The sequence below is a fragment of the Aedes aegypti genome, unplaced genomic scaffold (assembly GCF_002204515.2).
Source record: "Aedes aegypti strain LVP_AGWG unplaced genomic scaffold, AaegL5.0 Primary Assembly AGWG_AaegL5_hic_scaff_1824_PBJ_arrow, whole genome shotgun sequence".
Classification (NCBI taxonomy): domain Eukaryota; kingdom Metazoa; phylum Arthropoda; class Insecta; order Diptera; family Culicidae; genus Aedes; species Aedes aegypti.
The window spans coordinates 13369-39380 of record NW_018735295.1 but is presented as its reverse complement, the minus strand read 5'-3'; positions in this window follow the sequence as shown (position 1 = coordinate 39380).

Genomic DNA, 26012 nt, shown 5'->3' with positions numbered 1-26012 from the left:
ACATTGCTTATCTAAGTCTCCCCCAAAACTTATGCTTGCCATACTCGTTGGGATCTTACAAATTGTCAATTTCCTACAATGATCTTTTAATAAGAAATCCGCACAGCGATTTTGGGGCCCGGTGCGAACCGCACCCCCTAACTACGCTACTGTCTTGAGTCCTTGTTCAAGGCTGGACGCCGGTGAGAATCTTGAGGTAATGCGCTCAAGCTACACTATTAGTGTTCATTTGGATAGCACCTCGGCATGGTGGCTATAATTTTAGTCTATGTTATTTTTTAAACTATAACTTACTTGGTCACCACTGCTTCCTTCATTATCTTGTAGTTTTAAAAGCTAACAGCTGTGTTTGTACTAAATGCACACTAATATCAGTATTCATACGCATTGTATGTGTGTGTTGGGGCTTTCCTTAGCCGAGTGGTTAGAGTTCGCGGCTACAAAGCAAAGCCATGCTGAAGGTGTCTGGGTTCGATTCCCGGTCGGTCCAGGATCTTTTCGTAATAAAAATTTCCTTGATTTCCCTGGGCATGAAGTATCATCGTACTTGCCACACGATATACGAATGCAAACATGGCAACTTTGGCAAAGAAAGCTCTCAGTTAATAACTGTGGAAGTGCACTAAGCTGAGAAGCAGGCTCTGTCAAAGTGTGAACGTAATGCCAAGAAGAAGAAGCATGTGTCTGTATGCAACGGGCGTAAGGAGAACAATCGACTCTACTGCAATCAAAACGGACCTACATTTAGCTCCAACTCTATCCAACCCAAATGTGCACCGCCCCCGTGATAGTAGCATTACCAATTAGATCCCGCGGTAGGGGGAGAGGTCATAAATCCCGAGAAGCACGTACTTGTGAATCTTATTTCGTGGCCAACCAACCCAGGAGGTCAAATTTACGAGTATCGGCTTCGTTGCCCCGTGAAGCAAGCGTGTCTGTGATGAGAGCAGACTGGATTGCAACGATTTATATCATCTCCTGCTGTTGGGCAGTCGTCACCGTGATCAGTGTCGATATGACTGATGAACCAACAAGAGCAGGAGCTTTGATTGTCAATTTTCACAGCAAGAAAATTTATGGGAATGAACTTGATCTGATTCGACATAATCTCTACTAGGGAAGTTGGCCACTTTGCTTATTACAAATCAAAACTAAACTTGAGGCTATTTTCACCAGAGCATTAAATTATTCTTGTTTAAAAATTTGATCATGCCAAAAATCTTTTCCTTTAGGATTTTTTTTTCTTTAATCGTGGGTTAAGATTATTATTATTATCTTTATTAATTCATTGGCTAATGATTAAATGCCAAAAAGTATGCACCAAGCGCCTTGAATTAAAATACATTGGTTATACACTAGACCAGGCCTGCCCAACGTACGACCCGCCGCTTCATTTTGTGCGGCCCGCGAAGAGCTTGCAGATTCTTCTCATATCTGGCCCCTTAATTGTTCTAGAAACTCTAGAACTAGATGTTTGAACATTCAAAGCCTGATTTTTAGAGCTTTAAATTCTTTAATTTTGTATTAATTCACTTTATTTTGAACATTCTCTACAATATTTTTTCATCTCTTAATTTGCTTGATTTCTTGAATGTTTGAAAAAGTTCCATTAAAAAAAAAATGCTCAATTTAATGAAGTTTAAATATGTACGAGAAATCTCGCCAATAACATTCTTCACTCTTATATGAACAGAATAGAATTTATATCAGGTTTAAGCAAATGTTGTCGGCAACCGCAATATTGTTGAACCATAAAGTAGATTTTCGCAAACTCTTGAGCATGAATTTCATACATGAGAAAGATTTTAACAAATATTAGGCAGGTTAAAAGCTAATAAAGCTCAATACAGGATTTTTTACATAATTTGCACGGACAACGAGGGTAGGAATCTCACAAAGCGTTGAGCAATATTTGAAATAATTATAGAGCAGAGTTCTGACGAAATACAATTTTCACAGCATTCTTCACCGGATTATTGCAAAATCCGGGACAACACTGGTTAATATTTTCAAATAATACTAGATGAGATTCGAACAGAACCTTACGACAATTTCTGATACGAGTTCTGAGACAAAATACATTTTAATAGGTTTCAGGTCAGAATTTTTGAAATAATCCTGGGCTGGATTCATACGTAGTCATAGTCACAATTCGCACTTAATTAGCGAAACTATCACAGAAGCATCTAAAAGTCGTGTAATAAAGATATTAAAAGTAATGCTTTACACCAACATTTTTACAATTGGCGCATTGGAAAAAATTGGCCGGCCGCACAATATTGTTTCTGAGATTTGGCCCGCGGTTCAAAAAGGTTGGGCAGGCCTGCACTAGACGATGATGAATATTACACATGATTAACGATATATCCACCTATAGCTGATTTCTTAGTTAAAAGCTATACTTTCGTTATTCATATTCTACATGTCACCCATCGAAGTTATTGTCTCAGATTTTTGTGTAGATTTGTGTTGTTGTTGTGGTTGTAATGGCTTCGAGTTCCGACGGCTGTCTGTTTCCGACCCCGAATCTACAGGGAGGCTGATGATGATTGTCAGTCATGCCACAATCTTGGAATCTCACCAAAGCTTCTCGCCATAACGTGAGGTGATATTCTCACCACCGGTTACGGGAGAAAGAGAGAGTTTGAGATAAGAAGAATTTGAGCAAGTGAGAGATTTTTTTTTGATTTCTCATCATTTTGACAGATCTTATTAGGTGAGTAGATTCGACCGGGGGTGTACAGGGAAAATTCGTGTTTTTCACTACTCCTCCTCACTCGACGTATATACCGTAGGGTGTGGGGCGAAAACAAAAATTAATTTTTGATAAATGAAAAAAATAGCAATGGCAGCAAATTCTTCTCAAAATCGGAATTTCGTAGCATAATTTGCGCAATTTGTCACTGTGATGCTGGGCGCCTGGAGAGTAGCAGCAGCTTTCAATTACTGTTTGTGCTGCTGCTGGCGAAGTTAAAAAGTTCTGAGAGATTTTCCCAATTGTTGTAATTTGATTTGCCTTTTGATTTATGCGTGATATTGTCTCACTCCAGAGTCTGGTTTAATCTGCGAAGCTCCACTTAGATATTAAATGGATAATTAATTTATAACAATCTGAATCTGATTAAAAATGAATATTTGTGATTATTGAAATTTATTGCTGGCGTCAAGGGTATATGTTTCGAAAAAAAAACAAAACAATTTACAATTAGAGAATAATGAAATAATGTGGCTGATGACAATATTGATAGCAGCACCAGTATTTAAAATATTATGAATCGTGTATTTATAACTAAACGTGTGAACATGCAAAACTTAATATATTGAAAACAACACATGAATCATCCACTGGGCAAGTGGAGTATTTTCTGAGGGGTTCAATAAATAAATCCAATCGACACACTACACAGGAATCATGATCATTTGCAGTAAATTTTGAATATTGTTGCAGTATGGTAGAGTTGGGGCTATCCTTAGATCAATCCATCATTTTGACTCAAAAATAACTTTAGAAAATGACCTATGAGATTTTGTATGCGATTTATTTGACAAGTTCTAGTTCCGAAACTGTAGATTTTAGTGAAATATGATCTTTGGAGAAGTTGTTGTGAACCGTTGGGACTACAGGAAAAAAAAATATACACTGGAAAATATGTTATGTTGATCATGAAAAATTCAAAACTAAAACTTTAATTTCAAATTATACAAATACAAATTTAAAAATTTCCACCATTGCATTGAGCCTTTTAAGAACACAGATGTTTGGGACAAAGTTTCATGATAGAGAATCTGTGATATATTTTTTCTAAGCCCAACTGTATTTCAAAATTTCGGATTTTTGACAAAACGTTTTTATTTTGATGATACAATAAGAATATTGAATTATTCTAAATCATATTGATTATCATGATTACTTCTCTATAAGTAGGCATATTCGAGTTATTTTAAGTTCGATGCAAACATTTATCAATTTAATAATAAATAATAATAATATTAACAATACAGTCATCTCTCCCTTACTAGATATGTCGTATCTCGATATCGATTTAGAGAACTATAGTAAAAGTTGGTTTTCATGACTACCTCGATGGTCCCTTGAATCGCATTTGCACTGGTTTTGTGTTCTATGACTCGATACCTCCCTAACTCGATGATCCCTTCAATATCGAGTTATGGAGAGTTCACTGTATTAGTAATATTAATAATCGCGGTTCTTCACCAAGAACATTAGGTTCTCTATTATATTATATTTCTCTCTCTACTGACTTGTTTTTCTTGATGGAGGAACGTGAATGACTAATGTTAATGGCATATTTTACAATTAAATAAATTATTTTCAAATTCAACTTGAAATAACCCGAAAATAGCTACTTCTAGAGAAGTGATCATGATAATCATTATGGTTTAGAATAATTTCAAGATGTTTATTGTATTATCAAAACGAATCAAAACCACCAACATTTAAAGAAAAACTTTTTTATTGATAACTACTTGACCCAAAAAACCTTGTTTTGTTCCGCCGCACATTGGTCCAGTTTTGGAAAATCATGGCAGAAATTGTGCATTCTCAATATTTCATTATTTTTAGCCATTACAAGTGTTTTGGAACATGATTTAGGGTTGAATAAGGTACCGCGGGGCAAGTGGGAACGAAAAAAACGATAGTTCCAACAAATTGTTCAATTAAATTTTCAAATGTCAATATTTTTCAAATTAAACAACACAATCACATTTTGGCAACATATTTGCTGGTGTGTGCATGAAACTGATCGAATAATTTCGAAATTGTGAAAACCTTGGAAGAAAGCTTTAGAATGAGCCATTGGACGCAGTTACCTCGCTAAACGGGGCAAGTGGGACACATCCAGTTTCATGCGTCAATTCACATCAGTAGGTCAACCATTACAATAATAGGATTGATAAATCATAGATTAGTAATTTTAAGTACATATTTGATGTACATAAGGGATCAACCATAAAATACGTAACGTTTTAGGAAGAAAACCTTTATTTAATAGAATGCACCTCACATTTTATATTAACTGAAAATTCCTCAATAAAAGCGTAAAGAAGAATTAAACATGTTCAACATATATCATTCATAAGTTGTTAATTAAACGGGGTAGAATCGTAAAAAATATTAACTCTATTAAAAATATTTCGTGTATTAACTATATTAAAAATAATCTCGTGTTAGTTAAAATTTATTTTGAAATTTTAAATTTTTCATGATAAAACATAAATGTAATGCTCAGCTAGTTTTGACGTCTTTCTAACGGCCTAGTGACTTTAATTAATGCTTTGACTGTTGTAAATGTGTTTTCCAGAGCTGTACGGAATTCGAATCAAAGTGTTCGCAAAGTGAATCAAAAGTGTGGTTGTATCCGAAAAAGAATCATGAAGAGGCCACACTTTTCTATTAATGAAAGTTAATTCCAGATTTGACATTGTAATCTTCCTCCACCAGTCGAAATTTTCGTTATTGCAAGGCCTGATTACGCTTACAAAATGAATCAATTTATATAGTTTTCGATTAGATTTACTTCAAAAGAAGCCTTAAGGTGAAGATAAATCGAAGCCAAACTTCAAATTTTCAAGAGCACGGATCTGGAGAACCACACATCCGTTTAAACTGAAAACTTAATTGATTGGTCACTCGCTGGTGGTGACCAATCGATTAAGTTTTCAGCTCAAACGGGTGTTCGGTTCTCCAGATCTGTGCTCTTGAAAATTTGAGGTTTGGCTTCGATTCATCTTCACCTTAAGTGTCCGTAGTATGAATCAAAACGGTAGATAATTTTGAGACCTTGACGTTGGCAAGTACTGAAAAGGTTGAACATCGCATAACAGGCTAATATATGGAATACTGACCCTACTTGGGGTATGTTTATTTTGAGTTAATTTTAGATCTTTTATTTGTATCCACTGTGTAACACATCTCACTGATGTACTGATGTTAAAACACACTCAGTAAACACATAGTCGTATACGATAGCGAATATGAGTGCAAAGAGGAGGCGATATACGAACATGCACCAAAAGGCTGCATGCAGAATGTATGTATTAGAGTGGTTCAAAAAAATCGTTTTTGCTTCACACCGCTCATTCGATTCTAAATCAAATTCTGAGTGTCCTCCCAAAATGTGAGCTCATTTGGATGAAAACTGAGACTGCACAAGCCCTTCAAAGTTTATATGGGAATTACTATGAGAAAAGCAACCAGTTCATTCAATCGGTCATAGTGTTTGCTCACGTTCTCTTGGGGATTAGAGCTACGTTGATACTGTGAGATTCGTTCATCAGCTTCAACTTTGCCGAAGACCGTTTTCAAATCGGACGCCTCAGTAATTAGTTATTGATTTACCGTTTTGTCTCAAATTCCGAACAGACTCATATTCCGAACACTCGGTTTTTGCATGGCGATTTGGTTGAAATGTTTCGCTGAAATATATCACCAAACAACAAGTAAATGGCAGTCAATTGCAATTAAATTTGAGCCTTTCCAATATAATTTTCACCGCGGGAGTAGTGATGACTCTCGAGTTTGAGACCAGTAGAACAAGCTCAGATAAATTTATTTGCGAAATTATTCATTTGAATACAATTTATTCGTGCTGTTCGGAATTTGAATCAAGGTGTTCGGAATATGAGACAGAATAAGCACAGTGTTCGGCATTTGAATCAAAATGTTGTTCCATACTTTAACGCAAAAAACAATACTAAAACTATTTAAATCAACATTATTATCGGTGCACCCAACAGCTAACAGTTAAGCTTTGCGAGGAAACTAAAATTTACACAAATATCTGCCAATTTATGCCAATCAGATGCATTTGAAGTCACTGTTGGCCTTAAGTGTTCGGAATATGAGTCAAAACGGTATATCCAATCACAAATTCTTCAGCAGTGCTCATTTAACTTCACCTGGCACCTGGCGCGAAAGATAGCACGCACAAATCATGGCTACTATGTTTTACTGCATATAGCAAGTGATGCCTGCAGATCAGCCCAATAATTATAGCCAAAGTTTTACAACTCATCCAAAAATCAATAACTAATTACTGGGGCGTCCGATTTAAAAACGGTCTTCGGCAAAGTTGTAGCTGATTATTGTATCTCACAGTATCAACATAGTTCTAATCACCAAGAGCACATTGGCAAACACTATGACCGATTGAATGAATTGATTACTTTTCCCATATCAACTTTAAAGGGCTTGTGCAGTCTCAGTTTTTATCCAAATGAGTTAAAATTTTGGGAGGACACTCATAATTTGATTTAAAATCGAATGAGCGGTGTGGAAGCAAAACAGATTTTTTGAACCACTCTAGTATGTATATCACTTCCACATTTGTACTCCTATACCTTATCATATACAATAGTGCGTTTACTGTGGAATTTGTCCAGAAGCTTCTAATAAATCAAGACGCAATCAGCCACGTATAAGAAGGTAATAGGTAAGAATAATGGAAATTTTCCAGTGTAGCTTTACTGTAAATTCATGTGATAATTTCATTTCGGTGATACATGCTGCTACATTTTCCCAACCCATCCATTAAAATGCTTTCTTGCTACCCATGAAACCTACACTGTTCTGCATTTATCGCTCAGGTCAACACAACCTGGTATAAAAAGTGAATGTGTCAACAAGTTTGGAAGGTTGTAAAACCGCTAACCTTTAAGCTTGAGTCGCTTTGCTTACTTTGCTCTTTTGTAGCGATTTTTTAATTCTCAGAAGGAAACGTTTTGCGTTTTAGGATGACGTAACCAACATCGGACGTTAATAGGCCAATGAAACGCTGAGGGAAACTTTTCCGATTAATGGAATGAAAGGGAAACAGTTATAAGGTTGGAATATACTTGGTTAAATCGACGCTTTTTTCTTTATCACAATCTTTCAGTTTGATAATGAACAATACAATAGAAAATTGATCAGATTGACAAAAACTACTCTATTTAACTTAACAGTCAAGTGAGAAAAATCTTGAAAGCCAACTGTTTTCACCCAAGCTATTGATCTATTTTGCAGATTGTCAGTACCGTAAAACGGGGTAACCTTGATAGTTTTTTCGAAGAAAGATTTGACTATGTCTGCATGCTGTTTTAAAGAATTATAATTTATATTTTTAAAACAAGTACTGGTATCCTAACTATTGATTGCAGTTGATAGATCGCCAAAAGATTTATTCTGAATGGATATATAATTTTTCATATAACCGAAAGTCAGTTTTCTGTTCCGGGGTAACTTTGATAATGGAGTAGAAATCGAACAAAATTGAATGAATCACGGAACATCAAGTATCATACTAATACTCTTTACTTTTGCATTCGTTTTGCTTAACTGATTAATAGAAACTTTGCTATTTCGTCTAATATGTTGTGGGTCCCGCACTATCAAAGTTACCCGCATTATCAAAGTTACCGCGTTTTACGGTATACATATATTTTGACTTTTTTTTTACCCGTATAGGTCTGAGTGAAAGCAAAAAATCTAAAACCTTCACCGCTCAGCGAATTCTTAACGGATTCAAATGATTTTTGTCAGTTTACTGGCCCACATATCTAGTTTCTAGAAGCGGCCAGAGGAACTCGGAAATATTCCTGTGGCCGGAGTTATTCCGGTGGGTCACTGGGTCAAGTCGGGCTATTTTTTGGTTTGAGGCGTCCCAGGACCCGAAAATAATCATTTGTACGATCAATCAAATGCAAAACTAATAGTTATCCAATTCAATCGTTTCTCAAAAGGTTCACGATGATGCAATTTTCTTAAAATTCCGACATATAGTGGCCACATTAAAGCCGATTCTGGAATTTATCTGTGACTTGAAATTTGCCTACCTCCAGGGGCACAAACGCACAGTGACCTTTTCATCCGACCTGACCCAGTGACCCATCGAAATAACTCCGGCCACAGGAATATTTCCGAGTTCCTCTGGCCAATTCTAGAAACTAGATATGTGTTCCAGTATACTGACAAAAAATCATTTGAATCCATTAAGAATTCGCTGAGCGATGAGGATTTTAGAATTTTTGGCTTCACTCAGGCCTATACGGGTTAAACTTTTTCTGACGTTTAGCGTTAAAAGTAACTCCTGTGTACTACATAATTTTCGTTGTTTCTAATTTTGGAATGATTTTTTAAAAATTTTGTGTCGATATTTTAACTTATTCAAGACTAGGGCGACTACCAATTTTGAAAGAATTATTATTCAGAAATTGTTGTCTGACATGCTGTGAGTGTCACAAAATTTTCACGTTTAGTAATACTATTTTGTGTTGAAAAATTCAAATTAGCTTGTCAGATATGATATCATCAGGCACCAAACTGAGTATCTATGTAGATTGGTATTCATTGGTCTAAAGGACGAAAGTATGTTGCTGATGCTAATAATCTAGGTACAGTCAGGTCGCTTATAAGATGACCTTACTGATAGTCTTTTGTCTTAATTTCTGTTCCTATATAATAACAACCAAGTTTCTGGAAACGCTGTATCATCAATCGCATTTTTTTTATCAATCGATTCAATGGATTTTTAATTAAAACGCAATTAGTTGTGGAAAAGTTAAAAAAAATGCTGTGTTTGGAAAGTGGGTGCCACTTTCTTGCAGAATTCTTGACTGTAGGTGAATATAAAGATTGTGTAAGTCCCTTACCCCACACAAAAACAGCACTGTTCCATTCATGATAGCTGAAAAATAGGAGCGGTAGGAGACCTGATTATAAGTCAGTAGATGGTAATTCCGCTTCGACGAAAATGGCAACCAAAGTTTACCTTGATGGAGTCAATTTCCAACCACACGCAAAAATAGAACCGTGACTAGCTAGGAGAGAGCGAGAGAAGTGAACGTTATCCATTGTTCAAAGCCAACATTTACCATTGGTCTTCACTGCCTCAGCCATTTCCATTAGGTGACTCATGATGAGTTGGTATGCGGTTTCCACGACTGAGTAGATTTGGCGATTCAAAATATAAATTTCGGTGAATTTCAAGAAGACATGAAGGAGAAAATGCTCTAATACGCTCTGATGTAGACTAAAAATGTATTTATATGAAATTGATCTGAAGTTTTCTGAAAGGCGACTTTGTTTAACACATCATTGACAGTTCTGATGTATATAACGAACACTAAATATATTATCGGCGGTTGATATTTGTGCAAACTCCGTAGAGAAAGCTTCAGAAGACTCAGAATAATTTCACAAATTAAATTACACGAGGAATTTCAACTCGTTAGTTCGTTTTGTAACTTTCTCTCTCTCATGAGTTTGAGCTACCTTCATGCAAGGTTTGCCATGGTGAGGGTTGCGAGCGCTCGATTTTTTTTGCTAATCCGCAAGTCAAAAGAATGCTTTAATTATGCGGATGTGTGCATTTCTCAGAATTTGTTTATGCAGGAAAAAGCTTAAAGGTAGGTTGAATGGAAAAATACGTCAAGATTACATTACCGTAATCATCGTTTCTCAAACTTGGGTTTCGCGACCCCCCAGCATCTCGTCACCTCGCTTTTTATTGTACACACAATGCCATAAAGTATTAGATTTTCAAAACGAATATCCATCGTAAACACATAGAAAAAAGTATACTTGAGTTTTATATTAATTGTACAGTCAGCTCTTCATAACTCGTTATCAAGTTTCTAGATCCATAGTAAGAGTTGGTTTTCATAGCTACTACGATGGTCTCTCGAGCTGCAAATGCACTGATTTTGTCATCTCCTTGGTCTCTCAGTGATCTTATTTCGATCCTCGTCAGAATCCTAGCCTTTGATTTTTCGTTGTACTCGTTAGTGGGAGGTATAGGCAGTAAACCATCTATCGTGAATTGAAAACCTCTTAGAAGATCACTTATATATATTCATTGAATATGGTTTCTACCACAAACAGAATGAAGAGTGTATCTCTGAATTCCTATGGCAAATGTGAAAAAAGGTGTTTCTTTCGAATGCGCAATTTATTCCAAGTGTGAAATGGATATTCATATAAATTGCATTAAAATGAACAATTAGTTCGATACTATAGATATATTTTGAAAGCAGCCTCTAGTCCAGGCATTTCAATTCATGTGTGAAAGCAAAGGGTGCGGCCAATAGTGGTTAGTAATTTCAAATTTAGTGGATTTAGGCAAAAGAGGAATCACGATTTTCTTCTATATCGCAAAGAAAATAGACTGCCATGTTTTGCTGGAAACCCTGAAAGCCGAGTAATTTCGATCTGTGTGTCATCTTCAATCACATTTTCAGGCCTGCAATGCTGTACCAATATGAACTAGCTATTGTAAAACCAGGAGTTCTACGGAGGATTCACAATGAAAGTTTTAAGACGACTCTGAAACATATAATTCTCTTCGTTCATCTGTTCAACAAAAAGCGATCCTACGAGATACTGATGTGATTAGTTATGTTACTCTTTTACATTTTGATTGGACTTAGATAGCGCTTTCAATGCCAGAAATAATATGTGAAATGTATTCCCATACGTTGCAATATGTGTGAACAAAATAAGTTGTTTGTTTAAAAGACGATTTCCTAGCGACCTTCTCCGCCCAAAGTGTATAAAGAGTAAAAAAAACGAAATAGCTCTCACCGTTTTCAATCTAACCAGGAGGTTTTTCCACACTGGAAAAAACACGGCTGGAGTACAAAAAAAAACACCCAAATCCCTTCCATTGTATGTGCGGGTTTAATTTATCCAGGTTCGGGAAAAATGAAATACATGAAACGAAAGATGGAGGCTGTTATCTTTTCCATCTCTGTTATATTATATTTTTATTCCATTGTTGGTTTGAGGTAGGTTGGTATTAAAAACCTATTACGTGCTAGGAACATTCGACGGCAGATTCCGGGTATAGATAAGGGTTTTGCATTGAACGTATGTAGGATGAAAAAAAGCTGAACAACAAAAACTTAGAACACAGCGGCCACATTTGTGACTCCGGATGTTGGGCCATACACAATGGTCCGAATAGAGAATTTAGCAGAAAAAAAAGTGTTGTCTCTGTTCTCGTTAGTTTTACATTTACACGTATGATGACTTCCGAAAAGTTGTTTGTAATTGAGTTTTACCTCTAAGGACTGTTCATTTTATAAAGTGGACACCTTGTGCATGCTGTTTCTTTTTAATTTAGCAATAAAAGCGGTTTTATATACATCGTTCGACTAGTATTGTACAATGTTGTGATAATAAAAAAAATTACAAAATAATTGAATTTCACAGGAATATGGAACAAGTTCGTTTGGATCCCGCCGGGGACTACGACAAGGTGATGGACTTTCGTGCCTGTTGTTCAATATTGCGCTAGAAGGTGTTATGCGGAGAGCCGGGCCAACAGCCGGGGTACGATTTACGAGATCCAGTCAATTTGTTTGCTTCGCGGATGATATGGACATTGTCGGCCGAAAATTTGAAAAGGTGGCAGACCTGTACACTCGCCTGAAACGTGAGGCAACAAAAGTTGGACTGATGGTGAATGCATCCAAGACAAAGTACATGCTAGCTGGTTGGGCCGAACGCGACAGGGCTCGCTTAGGTAGCAGTGTTACGATAGACGGGGATACGTTCGAGGTGGTCGACGAGTTCTTCTACCTTGGATCCTTGCTGACGGCTGACGATAACGTTAGCCGTGAAATACGGAGGCGCATCATCAGTGGAAGTCGCGCCTACTATGGCCTCCACAAGAAGCTGTGGTCAAAAAAGACTCACACCCGCACCAAATGTACCCTGTAGGGGAAGACGGGGTAAGACGGACCACCTTCAGTTTGACATGAAAATGGCGATTTTCTTAAAAGTTCATCAAGCACTTTCCACAAACACAAGATTTTTGACATTCCGAACTATTAAGGATGATATTTACATAAAATTTTACATAACAAATATCAAAAACAAAGTTTCTGCTCGTTGATATTGAATTCGATCTAAATTTAACAGATGCTCACTTAAGGATTTCGGAAGGGATTTTTTTGCAAAAACATAACAAATTACCCGTCCATGCTCTAACAGAAATGTGAAATATGCTTCAATGAAGTGAAATATGAATTGTAAATATTTAGGTTCAAAATAAAGCCATAGTTGGGAAAATTGAGTAAGCGGGGTAAAAGCGACTACTGTTGATGGGGTAAGACCGCCACCCCTAATTTATATCAAATAAAATGTCTTAACCATTTTAAAAGTTGTAACTACGTTGTACATTACTATGCAAGTAAAATGAAACCAATTTAGTAAAAAATACAAGCCAAATCCGCATATTTTCCAAAATATGGGTGTCTTAAGGTAATGATAAGTATATATCAAAATTTTTTGAATAGATTAACCCCAAAAATGATTTAATATGAACGTTAATCAATGTAGAATTCATAAACATTATACTTGCTGGAATCACAGGGAACTGATATATTTTTTTCACAAAATTGTGTACGAAAATCGTGATGGTCGCTTTAACCCCGTGGGTGGGCCGTTTTACCCCGTCGTTAAAAATAATCGTGATAAGAAATCACTTTTTCAAGCTTCAAGAAATAAGCAATTTTTTACAAATACAACACTTTTGATATATTTTGATCATGCCTAAGGCCTTAAAAAACGACATACTGCGTCGAAAACGAATTGATTGATTCTTGATTTTGATATATGAATTAAATTGCTTAAGCGGGCGGTCTTACCCCGTCTTCCTCTACCAAACCCTTATAAGGCCGGTAGTCCTTTACTGGCATGAAACGTGGACGATGCTTGAGGAGGACCTGCAAGCTCTTGGAGTCTTCGAACGTCGGATGCTTAGGACGATCTTTGGCGGTGTGCAGGAAAACGGTGTGTGGCGGCGAAGGATGAACCACGAGCTCGCCCAAATCTACGGCGAACCCAGTATCCAGAAGGTGGCCAAAGCTGGAAGGATACGATGGGCAGGGCATGTTGCAAGAATGCCGGACAGCAACCCTGCAAAGATGGTGTTCGCTTCGGATCAGGTTGGTACAAGAAGGCGTGGAGCGCAGCGAGCTAGGTGGGCGGATCAAGTGGCGAGCGTGAGGCAGAACAGAGGATGGAGAGATGCGGCCAGGAACCGAGTATTGTGGCGTGAAATTGTTGAAATATTTTAAATTTGAAAGGAACTGATATGAGTAGAATTTGTAGTTTTTAAGTACGTCCTGATGGAAGTGCTAATATAGCATTAATATGGAAAATAACTTATGCCGTCATAGAGCTACTCATTTAGTCCCCACTTTACATTTAAAACACAATAGAAAAATAATTGCTTTGGTTTTGGAAGACCTTTTAAAATACATTGACAATCATCAAAAATGACAACACTGCTGTAATAAAATCGTTTTTTTTTCCACATACTATATTGATTATATGTTATTCTGAGATTATCAATTGAAATATTCTTAGAAAAACGATTACAATTTGCTGTAGATCGATAAATATGCGTACATGATTTTAAAAGTATAAGACTTTTTTGTGAAACGATCATAAAAGTAAAATTTATATTTAAGACTGCGGTTCAAACTCACGATTTAGCTCTCGTTTATACAAATATAGTTTCTATAGTAATCTAAACTAGTTTTGAACACGCTTTTTACTTTTCTCTTTTGCTGGGAGTGAAAGGTAGGTGTATCAGCAAATTTAGCCATAAATGGATAGTTCACTAAAGGTACCTAATGTCAGGGAATGGTGGAATATAATTGATTTTTTTAAAGCTATACCTTTAGTAGAATAGTAAAGGATACAAACATACAATTTGTTCATAAAAATGATTTTTTTGTTTTGCGGAAAATGATGTTAAACTTTGACGAACAGCTTTTCTTAGGAGTTTTTGGAAAAAAACAATTTAGCTCTTCAACCAAAAGCATATTCTAAGATCTTATATTTTTATTTGCTAGAAAAGTTGCCTTCATTATGGCCTTTTAAAAACCACTAAAATTATCGAACCAACTCAATAGGTGGGCATCTTAAGAATTGTCTGTCAAAATGTGTATCATTACTTGGTTGTGCTACTTTCCCTCGAATGTCGTTTCTCCAAAAGCCAGTTTCCCTAATTACAGTTCAGTTGAGCCAGTGTTTGGTTGAGAATGACCGAAATTTCTCCTTCTTTTGATTGCTTATCGTTCTTTCTCTTCAACACTCTGCTACTGAAGACAATTAATTCTGGTACCTTTTTGAACTGCATATTTTTCCGGGGAAACGAGTTATTCGGGGAACTGGCTTTCGAGGAAATGCGAAGAAACATTTCCATTAGAACTGTAAACAAAAAAACTAATATTTTGGGATCACACTAAGCTTGAATTTTCAGAATCAATGTAGCATTGATTGATTGATTGATGATTTATCGCATCCGAAGCAGTACAAATAATTTTAATTTGTTTGAATATTTCTTTATGAAAAAATAACAATTTTTTCTCTGTCCTTAATGCCGCTTTTCCTTTTTTATCGAAGAAAGCTTGAGCTTGAGAAAAATCTTATTGTTTTGCATTGAAAATGTGTGGTTTTGTTAATTTTAATGATTGTTGGGACGTAAGAACTCATATCCCGGGAAACGGGAAATCTCGAAAATTCTCACACCACAGGATATACATTTTAGTCTAGAATCAATGAAAATAGAAAAAAATCCAGCTTAATTGTCAATTTGGGCCACTGTGCACTATACATTGTGTGGATTTTGAGCATCTCAATAATTTTTTATCTATTAAATACGAAGGGCTACAAAGCAAAGCCATGCTGAAGGTGTCTGGGTTCGATTTCCGGTCGGTCCAGGATCTTTTCGTAATGGAAATTTCCTTGACTTCCCTGGGTTCAAAGTATTATCGTACCTGCCACACGATATACGAATGCGAAAATGGCAACTTTGGCAAAGAAAGCTCTCAGTTAATAACTGTGGAAGTGCACATAAGAACACTCAGCTGAGAAGCAAGCTCTTTCCCAGTGAGGACGTTATGCCAAGAAGAAGAAGAAGAAGGTATATTGGAAACGACAATTTGATTCATATTTAAAGGTATTTTAGTCCTTGAGAATAATCATATTTTTTCGATCAACGGCGATGGATTAATAGATATTATGCAGAATCGTTTCATCGATTAAATTTCTACTTTGGCTAATGGATGTTAAACCAAAAAAGGCTTGTCAGAAGGGCTTTAATACTAAAGACAGAAACACAGAAAACCTAGTCAAGCTCATTAAAAAATGCTCATCCCGTGGCAACCACCGGCACTGAAACAACGGAAGCTTTCAGCGGAATTAAAATTCTATCGGGTACAAATCACTCCATTGTTGAGCGAAGAAGCGGCAGTGACCAAACTCGACCGTAATTCCAAAAGTGATTTTCTTGTCATCGTCAAACCCACTCCGTAACTCCTTCTCGTTCTATTGTGCTTGGAAACTCGGACTCGGAGTTATAGGAAAAGAAAACTAAGATTGTTCTCTTCGGCGGACGACGAGATCCGTCGAACACAAGGGAAGAGACCAAAATCGAAGTCAGCGAGCCATAAAACTATCCATCCTGCTGCCATTCTGCCAACCCAGGATGCCCACTTCAGTTTCCCTTCGTTTGGCTACCGGGTGGCCCCTCAGAGTTGAAGTCATTTGAGACAAGAGCTCTCGTTTCAGCACAAAACATAACAATTTCCCTCAATGGGTTTCGGACTCTCGGTGCTCTCCCAGATGAGGAATTTTTTGTGGGCTCTCTGCGATAACCAGCACCCGATAATACGGGACAGGTAGTGTGCGATGATGGAGCTACACCTTTCAGGGGCAGGGCCGGATTTGAGGGGCTTCCAAATTTTAACAAAGAGGGCAAATGCCCCGGACACACCTCTTTCCTGCCGGATCAAGGGTCCCCGAAGATAAAAAAAGATAGAAAAGGAATACTGTTCGATGTTTTATATATGAACGTTTTTTTATAATATTATAATACATCGTCAAGGTGTTTAGTAGAATATCTATATATAAATGAAAGCGGAATTTAGTACTATGCAATTTAATTTAACTACACACTTAATTCAGAATGCCGAATTTTGGCTAATTTTAACCGAGATCCGCACAGTCGAATAGTCGGCAAACAAATTTCCTGGGATCTCAGCAAATAAAAACCGATCGTATAAAAGTAAATCGTGCTTCGTTGCTAAGCAATTGGACTATTTGTTAGCTGAGTCTACGTTAAAATCGGGAAACCGAGATTTGCACAGCCGAGCTCGTGAAAAAATCTAAGTGTGTAGAGTTCGTATCCTTTGACAGATTCGCGTATTTCGATCTCAACTTTTTCTTGGCACATTTTGTTGTCAAGCCCTCCTGAAAAGAATTTATCCCGAGCCCTTCCGAAACCCAAATTCGGCACTGTACAGGGGAGCCACTCACGGAAGAATGGACCACAGGGAGCTAAGTAGGTAATAGTGCTGAAAACGTCGGTCCCGGACACACATTATCTCCGAACCAGTATCATCTGCTATGTCATAAAAGAAAGAAAAATACGGAGTGAAAAGCCGTCGCACGTGGTCTTGGTTGAATGACATTACTGAAGGTGGAACCCATCGGAATCTGTGATGGTGGATAATTGAATATCAATATTTAACTGCTCTCAATCATCATAAACTCAAGATTAGACGTCGAGTAGCGAGTGAGAGATGGTGATTGGATTGAAAATTATGGGGATACGGTGTTGAAGTTTTGGCATTAGGATAGATGGTGTTTTGTGTAGAAAACAAGAACTGTCTTCAATTCAATCGCAATATCTTTACCAGCTGCACATTAATCGTTAAGATTTCTAGTCTAGCGAGTAAGATGTGTACATAGTCTAACCTAAGCTAAGAGTTTTTGTCTCGCGAGTAAGAACAAATTAGGACTCCTGAAACAACTTAGAAAATTGGAAATTTATTTTTAGAATTAAGATAAATCTTATTAGGTACCAGAAGGCCGGCTCCAAATGCACGTTCCCCACCAGTTGGGAGATTTGTGCCATCGCCATATTTGAGCCTATTTCATCATCTACCCGATGGGAGAGGAAGGGGAAGGGAAAGATGGGAGGAAATAGGAGTGGGGTCCCTTGAAGAGGGAAGCTCGCATAAGCGAAATGAGAGCATGTAGCTACATACCACAATGGGTTTGAACAGCACTCCCTCGTTTGATGACACGACACCAAACTATTCCAGTATTACTTGTGCTGAGTTGCCGCCCAAGAATTTATCTGAAGCTTCACCCAGCACTTCGAAATTGGAATAGCTGGCTCAGGGCCAATAATGAAGTCATGCGATGCTCCATCGCGAGCTAGCTCATCAGCCAATTCTTTTCCAGCGATGGAATTATGGTCAGGTACCCATACAAGATTTACAGAGTTGACTGAATTCAGTTCCTCAATTTGATTTCGACATGCGATATCAAGCATCGACCTTGAGTTGGCCGAAGCAAGAGCTTTTATATCAGCCTGAGTTCTTTCATATAGCTGAGCAAACGAGTGAAGCTAAAAGTGGATTGTTGCTGCTCAAGGATGACGGATCAATTGGTGAGCTCGTTTCATGCTACTATTTCTAATATATAAAATATGTATGACTGCATCTTTAATCGTTACAACGGCGAGACCTTCCCCCAATCCCACCTGACTGCAAGGACGTGGCCGGCGTCGTTATTGACCCTGTATAAATAGAAGCACTGAATTATGCACACTGAAGAAGATTATGGCCAATCCCAGCCGAACTTCTTGTTGATTCTTTGTGCATTTTCACTGACTTCGGTCAATCACGGAATAGCAACCTTTGATATGTGTAGTCAGTCTAAGCTCAGCTAAGCTAAGCTGTAAGGAAAGTGACAAGCAATTGGGAGATCGATCGGAGCAAGGACAATTTTGTCCCAATTTACCAAAAGTGGAAACAACTAAGTGTGAGTAGATCTACGATTCACTGGATTTTTCTTCAGTAGATCCACTACCCATAAACGGTAAGAGCAAGAAAGTGCTTCTTGTTTAAGATGTATGTGTAGTGGCGCAACGTCGAAAAGGGCCTCAAGCGCTGCTGTGGGAGTTGTAGAGAACGCACCAGACATCGCCATCAAGCACATTCTTTGGAGATGGCCCAATTTTGATTTGATTGTTCTCACTTCGCCCTTTTGACACCACACAAGACATCTATATGCCAATATTGGTCGAACAACTGTTGTGTAAATCCATTTGATATACTTGGGTTTTACCAAAGGTTCGCCGGCATTGACCGATGGCCATGCAAGCTTTTTTGAATCTGAAATCAATATGAGGTGCCCAAGAAAGTTTGAAGTCTAGAACGACTCCGACATACTTTACCTGATCAGTTACATTAATCTCAGTGCCAAAAATACGTAAAGGTCGAATTCCATCGCAGTTTCGTCTTTTCGTAAAAAGAACAATAGATGTTTTATTCGGGTTAACCGAAAGGCCATATTGGCGAAACCAACTCTCGACTACCTGAAGAGCACTTTGCATCAGGTCGAATAGGGTGCTTATGCACATACCAACTATCAAAGCTAGATAGTCGTCGGGTCGGCAAATCCATAAGTTGAAAAACCGCTATTATTGAGTTGCCTCAATAGCGTATCTGCTACGAGATTCCACAAAACTGGTGACAAGACTCACCCTTGGGAGCATCCGCAAACACACAATTTTCGAATCGCTGCTTGATGCAATGTCGAGAAGAGATGTCGGTTTTTGAGCATTTGATGAATCCAATTGGTAATCATTGTAGGTAGCCCATGGTTTCGTGCGGCTTCCAATATGGCATCGAAAGACACGTCATCAAAGGTACCCTCAATATCCAAGAAAACACCCAAGCAGGATTGCTTCTGAGCGAATGCTTTTTCGATATCGTATACAGCTTTGTGTAAAAGAGTCACAGTGGACTTTCCAGATTGGTAAGCATGTTGATTCACTTGAAGAGGCATGTTTGCCAAATAAATATCACGGATGTGATGATCGATAATGCGTTCCAGATATTTCAGAAGAAAAGAAGTCAGACTGATTGGTCTAAAACTCTTCGCTTCTTCATACGACGCACGTCCTCCTTTCGGGATAAACTTTACAGTAATATCACGCCAGGATCTGGGAATATACCCGATAGCAAAACTGCTTTCACAAAAAAACACAAAACTTATTTATCTTTCCTTATAACATTACAAAACAAAACACTTAATCTATAGGCTCATATGGTAAAAAACTATTTTTTTTTTACCAATTCATTTATTTAAGGCTCAATCGCGTTTAACGCTTTACGGAGCCGAGATTCATTTTTGTACTTTTTTACAATTGTTTAACTTCTTAAGTACCAAGTTTAGTCCGGATTGGAGCCAGGGTACTCGTGGCAACTCGAGGTTAGTGGTCACAAATATTTTTAGGAAGGGCTAGGTTGGGATTGGGTTACAGGGTTCTTTGCAGCTCATCCGGGTGGTATTTCATGGTTGCTCGTTTGTCGTATCATGGCGTATACCAACTTCATGTGGGTTTTCGATTGCCGGATGGCCAGGAACATCAATCCAACACAAATGGGACATAACACAGAGAGAAAAAAAAACTGGGGAAGAGAACACAAGAGAATTAAACTTTTATACAACACAAGCGAAGATAATCGTAAATCGACAACATGTAGACGAGATCGCGGGAGCCCAACACATCTCTAACTGAAACATAGGGTTGTCTACCTCGGGTCGCAAGGGTATCCAAAAGTTGTGCTCTGGAGGCGTCCATATCCGAGCACTGCCAAACTACGTGATCGATGTCATCATAACCGGAACCACACCTATTACATATATTGCTCAGCGCGAGGTTAATCCTGTGCAAATGTGCGTCTAGCAAGTAATGGTTGGACATAAGTCTTGACATCACGCGAATGAAATCTTGACTTACATCCCAACCTTTCCACCACACTCGCAAGGATACTCTAGGGATTATGGAATGTAACCACCGTACCAGTTGGTCATTAAGCCAGTCGCTTTGCCAACCGTGAAGAGAACTTTGACGTACTAAATGAAACAATTCATCGTGTGAAATTCTTCTATCATATATCTCACCTTCCTCAGCGCCCACCTTTGCGAGAGAGTTCGCCTTCTCATTGCCATAAATTAAGCAATGTGAGGGGACCCATACAAAGGTAATCTTATATGATCTTTCGACCAGTGCACACATCTGCTCTCTTATTTTTGTAAGAAAGTAAGATGCATGCTTTACAGGTTTCATCGATCGGAGTGCCTCAATAGAACTGAGACTATCCGAGAAGACGAAGAAGTGGTCTGCGGGCATGTTAGAGATCATCCCCAAAGCGAAGTTGATTGCTGCCAGCTCAGCAACATAAACCGTGCAAGGTTCCTGATGTTTTCGGAAGGCGGAAGAGTTTTCATTGAAGACACCGAAGCCAGTGGATCCATTTATACGTGACCCGTCAGTGAAATATCTCCTGTAGGAATCGACATTCTGGAACTTTCCGTTGAAAATACGTGGAATAGTTACACATCGAAGTTGATCTGGAATTCCATGAATAGCTTGTTTCATGGACAGATCTTATTCAACAGAGGAACTGTCATTGGTGAAGCGTACACGTGGAGGGTTATAACATGGAAGGCTAATGTCAGATGACATGTAGTAGAGATAAACTCTCATTAATTTTGACTGAGTATTCAGTTTAAGCAATTCTTCGAAGTTTTCGATGACGAGTGTGTTGCTCACTCCACAATTAATAAGTATTCTTAGCGAGAGCTCCCAGAATCGGTTCTGTAGCGGTAAAACCCCTGCCAGAACTTCTAGGCTCGCATTGTGTGTCGAGTGCATACACCCTAAGGCGATACGCAAACAACGATATTGAATTCGTTCCAATTTAATCAGGTGGCAGTTTGCTGCTGAGAGAAAACAGAAAGAGCCATACTCTAGAACAGAGAGAATTGTTGTTTTATAGAGTTTTATGAGGTCTTCCGGGTGAGCACCCCACCATGTTCCGGTAATTGTTCGTAGAAAATTGATCCTTTGTTGGCATTTTTCTACCAAATACTTAGTATGGATTCGCCAAGTGCATTTTGAATCAAACCAGACCCCAAGATATTTTGAAGTCAAAGACTGATCGATGTCTGTTCCCAAAAGCTTAAGCTTTAGTTGGGCTGGATTCCGCTTTCTAGAAAATACGACCAGTTGAGTTTTTTGCGGTGCAAACTCGATTCCTAAATTTCTAGCCCAAGTGGATAGATTATCAAGGGAATTTTGCAATGGTCTTTGCAAGATGTCGGCTCGTGGGCCCTTAATAGAGACCACAGCATCATCTGCAAGTTGTCTGAGCGTGCATGGTTCTTCCAAACAGTTGTCAATATCTGTAACATAAAAATTATAAAGCAAGGGACTTAAACATGAGCCTTGGGGAAGGCCCATATAGCTAATTCTGGAAGTTGTCAGTTGACCGAGAGTGAAGCTCATGTGTTTTTCTGACAACAGATTGTACAAGAAATTATTCAATATTCCAGGTAGTCCACTATTGTGCAAGTTTTCTGACAATACCGTTTTGATTCATATTACGGACAGCTTCAAATTCCGGACACTCTACTTTGTATGGGAAACATTTCACACGAAATGTTTCAATTTATGCCGTTTAAAAAGTTCTCACTTTCGAGGCTCGTTTTAACAAGCATTTTCCACAGATATCTATGAAAATTTAAAATGCTCAACTTCCTTAGGCGTCTCTCTAGTGGTTCAACAATTTCATTTGATGATTTTACTTCTCTATTTATGATTTGTTTGACCTGTCCGGAATTCGAATCGAAATGTCCGGAATATAAGGCAAAAGTAAGGATGCGTTCGTAATAAGAATCATGTAAAGTCCACACATCTCTATTTATTCAAAATTATTTATGTTTCGGAATCGAATTCTTCACTCACCATTCGAAGTTCTAACTCTGCAAAATGGACGCGAAACAAAATACAAAAAATTCTCAACGGAATACAAAAATGGTGTACCGACACAGGTTTCAAAGTTTCAACTTCTAAATCAGCTATAATGCACATTGGAAAACGGAGAAAATTAAGGAACCAAGAAACTGCTACTCTGGAAAGAGAAGAAATCAACCTAGTAAATCACCAAAAAATACTAGGAGTCTGGATGGACCAAAACTCAACTATAATTACCACATAAAAACGACTAAAGAAGAGATAAAAAAAAGGCTCAATATCATGAAATGCTTAAGTAAAACTAAATTCGGCGCCGACCGAAAATGGTTACTACACATACTCAATATGATTATCTTGCCAAAACTAGCTTACGGAGCTCCAATCTATTCAGCTCCGATCCAAAAACAGCCCTCAAACTAAACTCTGTTTACCACCAAGGCATTAGATATGCCACGGGAGCCTTCCACTCCAGTCCCATAGAAAGCATTCTATCAGAAAGCGGACAACTTCCTTTAAAATTAATACTTGCAAAGCAAACTGCTATTTGCATGCATTATGCATTTGGCAATTATCAAGAGGAATTTTAAATTCCGACCTACACGTTATAAACAAACTAGAGAAATACTAAACGAACTACATGTGCCAGATACCACAACTGAAGAGGAAAACCCAACTGCAGCATTAAGATGGGATAAAGAAACTACCGAATAAACACCGAATTTCCAGACTGCAGCACCCCAACAGAGAAACAAGCCCATTTCAAAGAACTCTGTAATGGAGAATACCGTCATCATCACCAAATATATACCGGACGGATCAAAAATGGAGCAAGGAGTTGGATGCGGGATATACTCACACAACTCGAACACCTCCATCTGCTTACCGAAACTGCTCTCAATATTCAGCGCAGAAGCATACGCCATCCTTAAAGCAGTTGAAGCCAGCAATCCAAACAAACTAACGGTCATATTCAGCGATTCGAAAAGCGTACTGGATGCTATCGATAACAATAACTCTAACCACCCGTGGATATCCAACATTAGAAAAACCCTAGAAGAAAAACAAGGAAACGTTGAACTGTGTTGGATTCCAGCGCATGTAAATATATCGGGAAATGAGAAAGCAGACGAACTAGCTAAGAACGGTGCCCTTCTCCAAAACCCTATTGACATCAAAATACCATTTGAAGACCTAAAAAGAGCAATAAATTCAAGTATAATCCAGAACTGGCAAAAACACCTGGCAAACAAATAGCAGCAAGCTGAGGCAAATCAAAAACACCACGAAAGAATGGAATACTTCATACAACAACGACAGGTTCATTGACAGAATAATAACAAGGCTAAGAATCGGACATACAAAATTAACACATCAACACTATGCAAAAAAAGAAGACCCCGCCTCATGCTCCACATGCTGAGTACCGATTACCGTTCAGCACATTCTAATTGACTGTCGCCGTTACGAAAAAGAAAGGAAAAACAACCTTTTGGGCTCCTCCCTACACGAGCTCATAGGGGACGATGCCGAATCACTCAAAAAAACAATAACATTTCTCAAAGACAGCAATTTAATTAAGCTGCTGTGATTTGCACAATTCAAATCACGCCGACTCAACTGAACTTAGCACTCGCCAACAATTATCCAAAGGACTTGTCAGCACAAATCAACTACTTAAATCGAAACCATTCAACAACCTGTCATTCAGTCGTACAAGTCTGGCACCAGTACATCAACACCATAACTCTACATTCACCATGGGCAAATCGAACTCCAAGGAAACAACCCAAAACGGAGATCAAGACGTCACAATAATAGAAATCAGGAATAACACCGGGATCCTGGAAGGACATGAACTAAAGCTGACGTTCATCCTAATCGTCGTGTCGATCCAGCTATTCATCACCATATTGAAAACGGTGAAGAAGCAGTGGAAACAGCAGGCAATCCGAGCCGCCAGATCTGTAGCCGCCCTTGACGTTTAAGATGGAAGACGCTGACCACAACAAAAACAAGAGGATAAAGTGGTAAAAACGTTCAAAAATTATTTCATTGGTTTACCAAATTATCAATAAGTTTCTCAATATGTAATTATTTAAATGTAATGTAATTAAAAAAAAAAACAAACGAAAACGGCTGAATGACCAAGCTGTTAATAGCCGTTAAATAAAACAAAACAACAAACAAACCATTCGAAAGTTAAGGAGTTTGAAAGTTCGATAACGCGGAGGATCATACGGAGCTATTTATTTTCCATGCTTTTTGTGAGTTATACTTCACTGAGGCCTTAATTGTCCGTAATATGAATCAAAACGGTATTTCTATGGAACCGATCAAAAGCGCCCTTAATATCCAAGAAAACCGAGCCAATTGCTCTTGTCAGCAAAGCTAGTTGAATATCTGATGAAAGAACGCTAGACAATCGTTTGTTCCTTTGCCCTTGCGAAAGCTCTAGGTTTCCCAGAATGGCGGTTGAGCTGGAACTGAGTCTGGACAGACCTTTTTTGCGAAGTTGAATATCCAACGATTGGAGTATTCGTCACTCTCATTTGAGGATGAGCGGTTTCGCATGTTGCGAGCCACTCTCCAAAGCGTCGTCATTGAAGTTTTCGTGAGAGGCCATCGATGAAACGTCGCCAATAGCTACGCTTCTTCGCTTTAATAAGATTCTTCAGTCTTTTTCGAGCTTCGAGTACTCTAAATAAAGTTCTGAGGTACCATATCTACGAAAAGCTTTAAGGCATTAGATTTTTCTCGATACAACTGAGTGCATTCATCATCCCAACAGGTGTGGCTGGTCGTCTTTTGAAGGATGCACTTGGAACTCGTTGCTTTTGGGATTCTAATGCACTTTTATAAATCAATTCTGTTAGGAATCGATACTCATCCAACGGTGGGAGAGTGTTGAATGATTCGATACCGAAAGTTACCGCTGATGCAAATTTTTTGCCAATCGATATTCCTAGTGAGGTCAAAAGGAACCTGAATTGACTGTTCTGACCTTTCAAATTATTTCTGATAGAAGTTATTATGGGCAAGTGATCACTACCATGGGGGTCATCGATCACCTTCACATACAATCGAATGATAGTGAACTTGATCCCAAAGACAGGTCAAGACGGCTTTCTTTGCCGTCGGATGAAATACGTGTCACTTCAC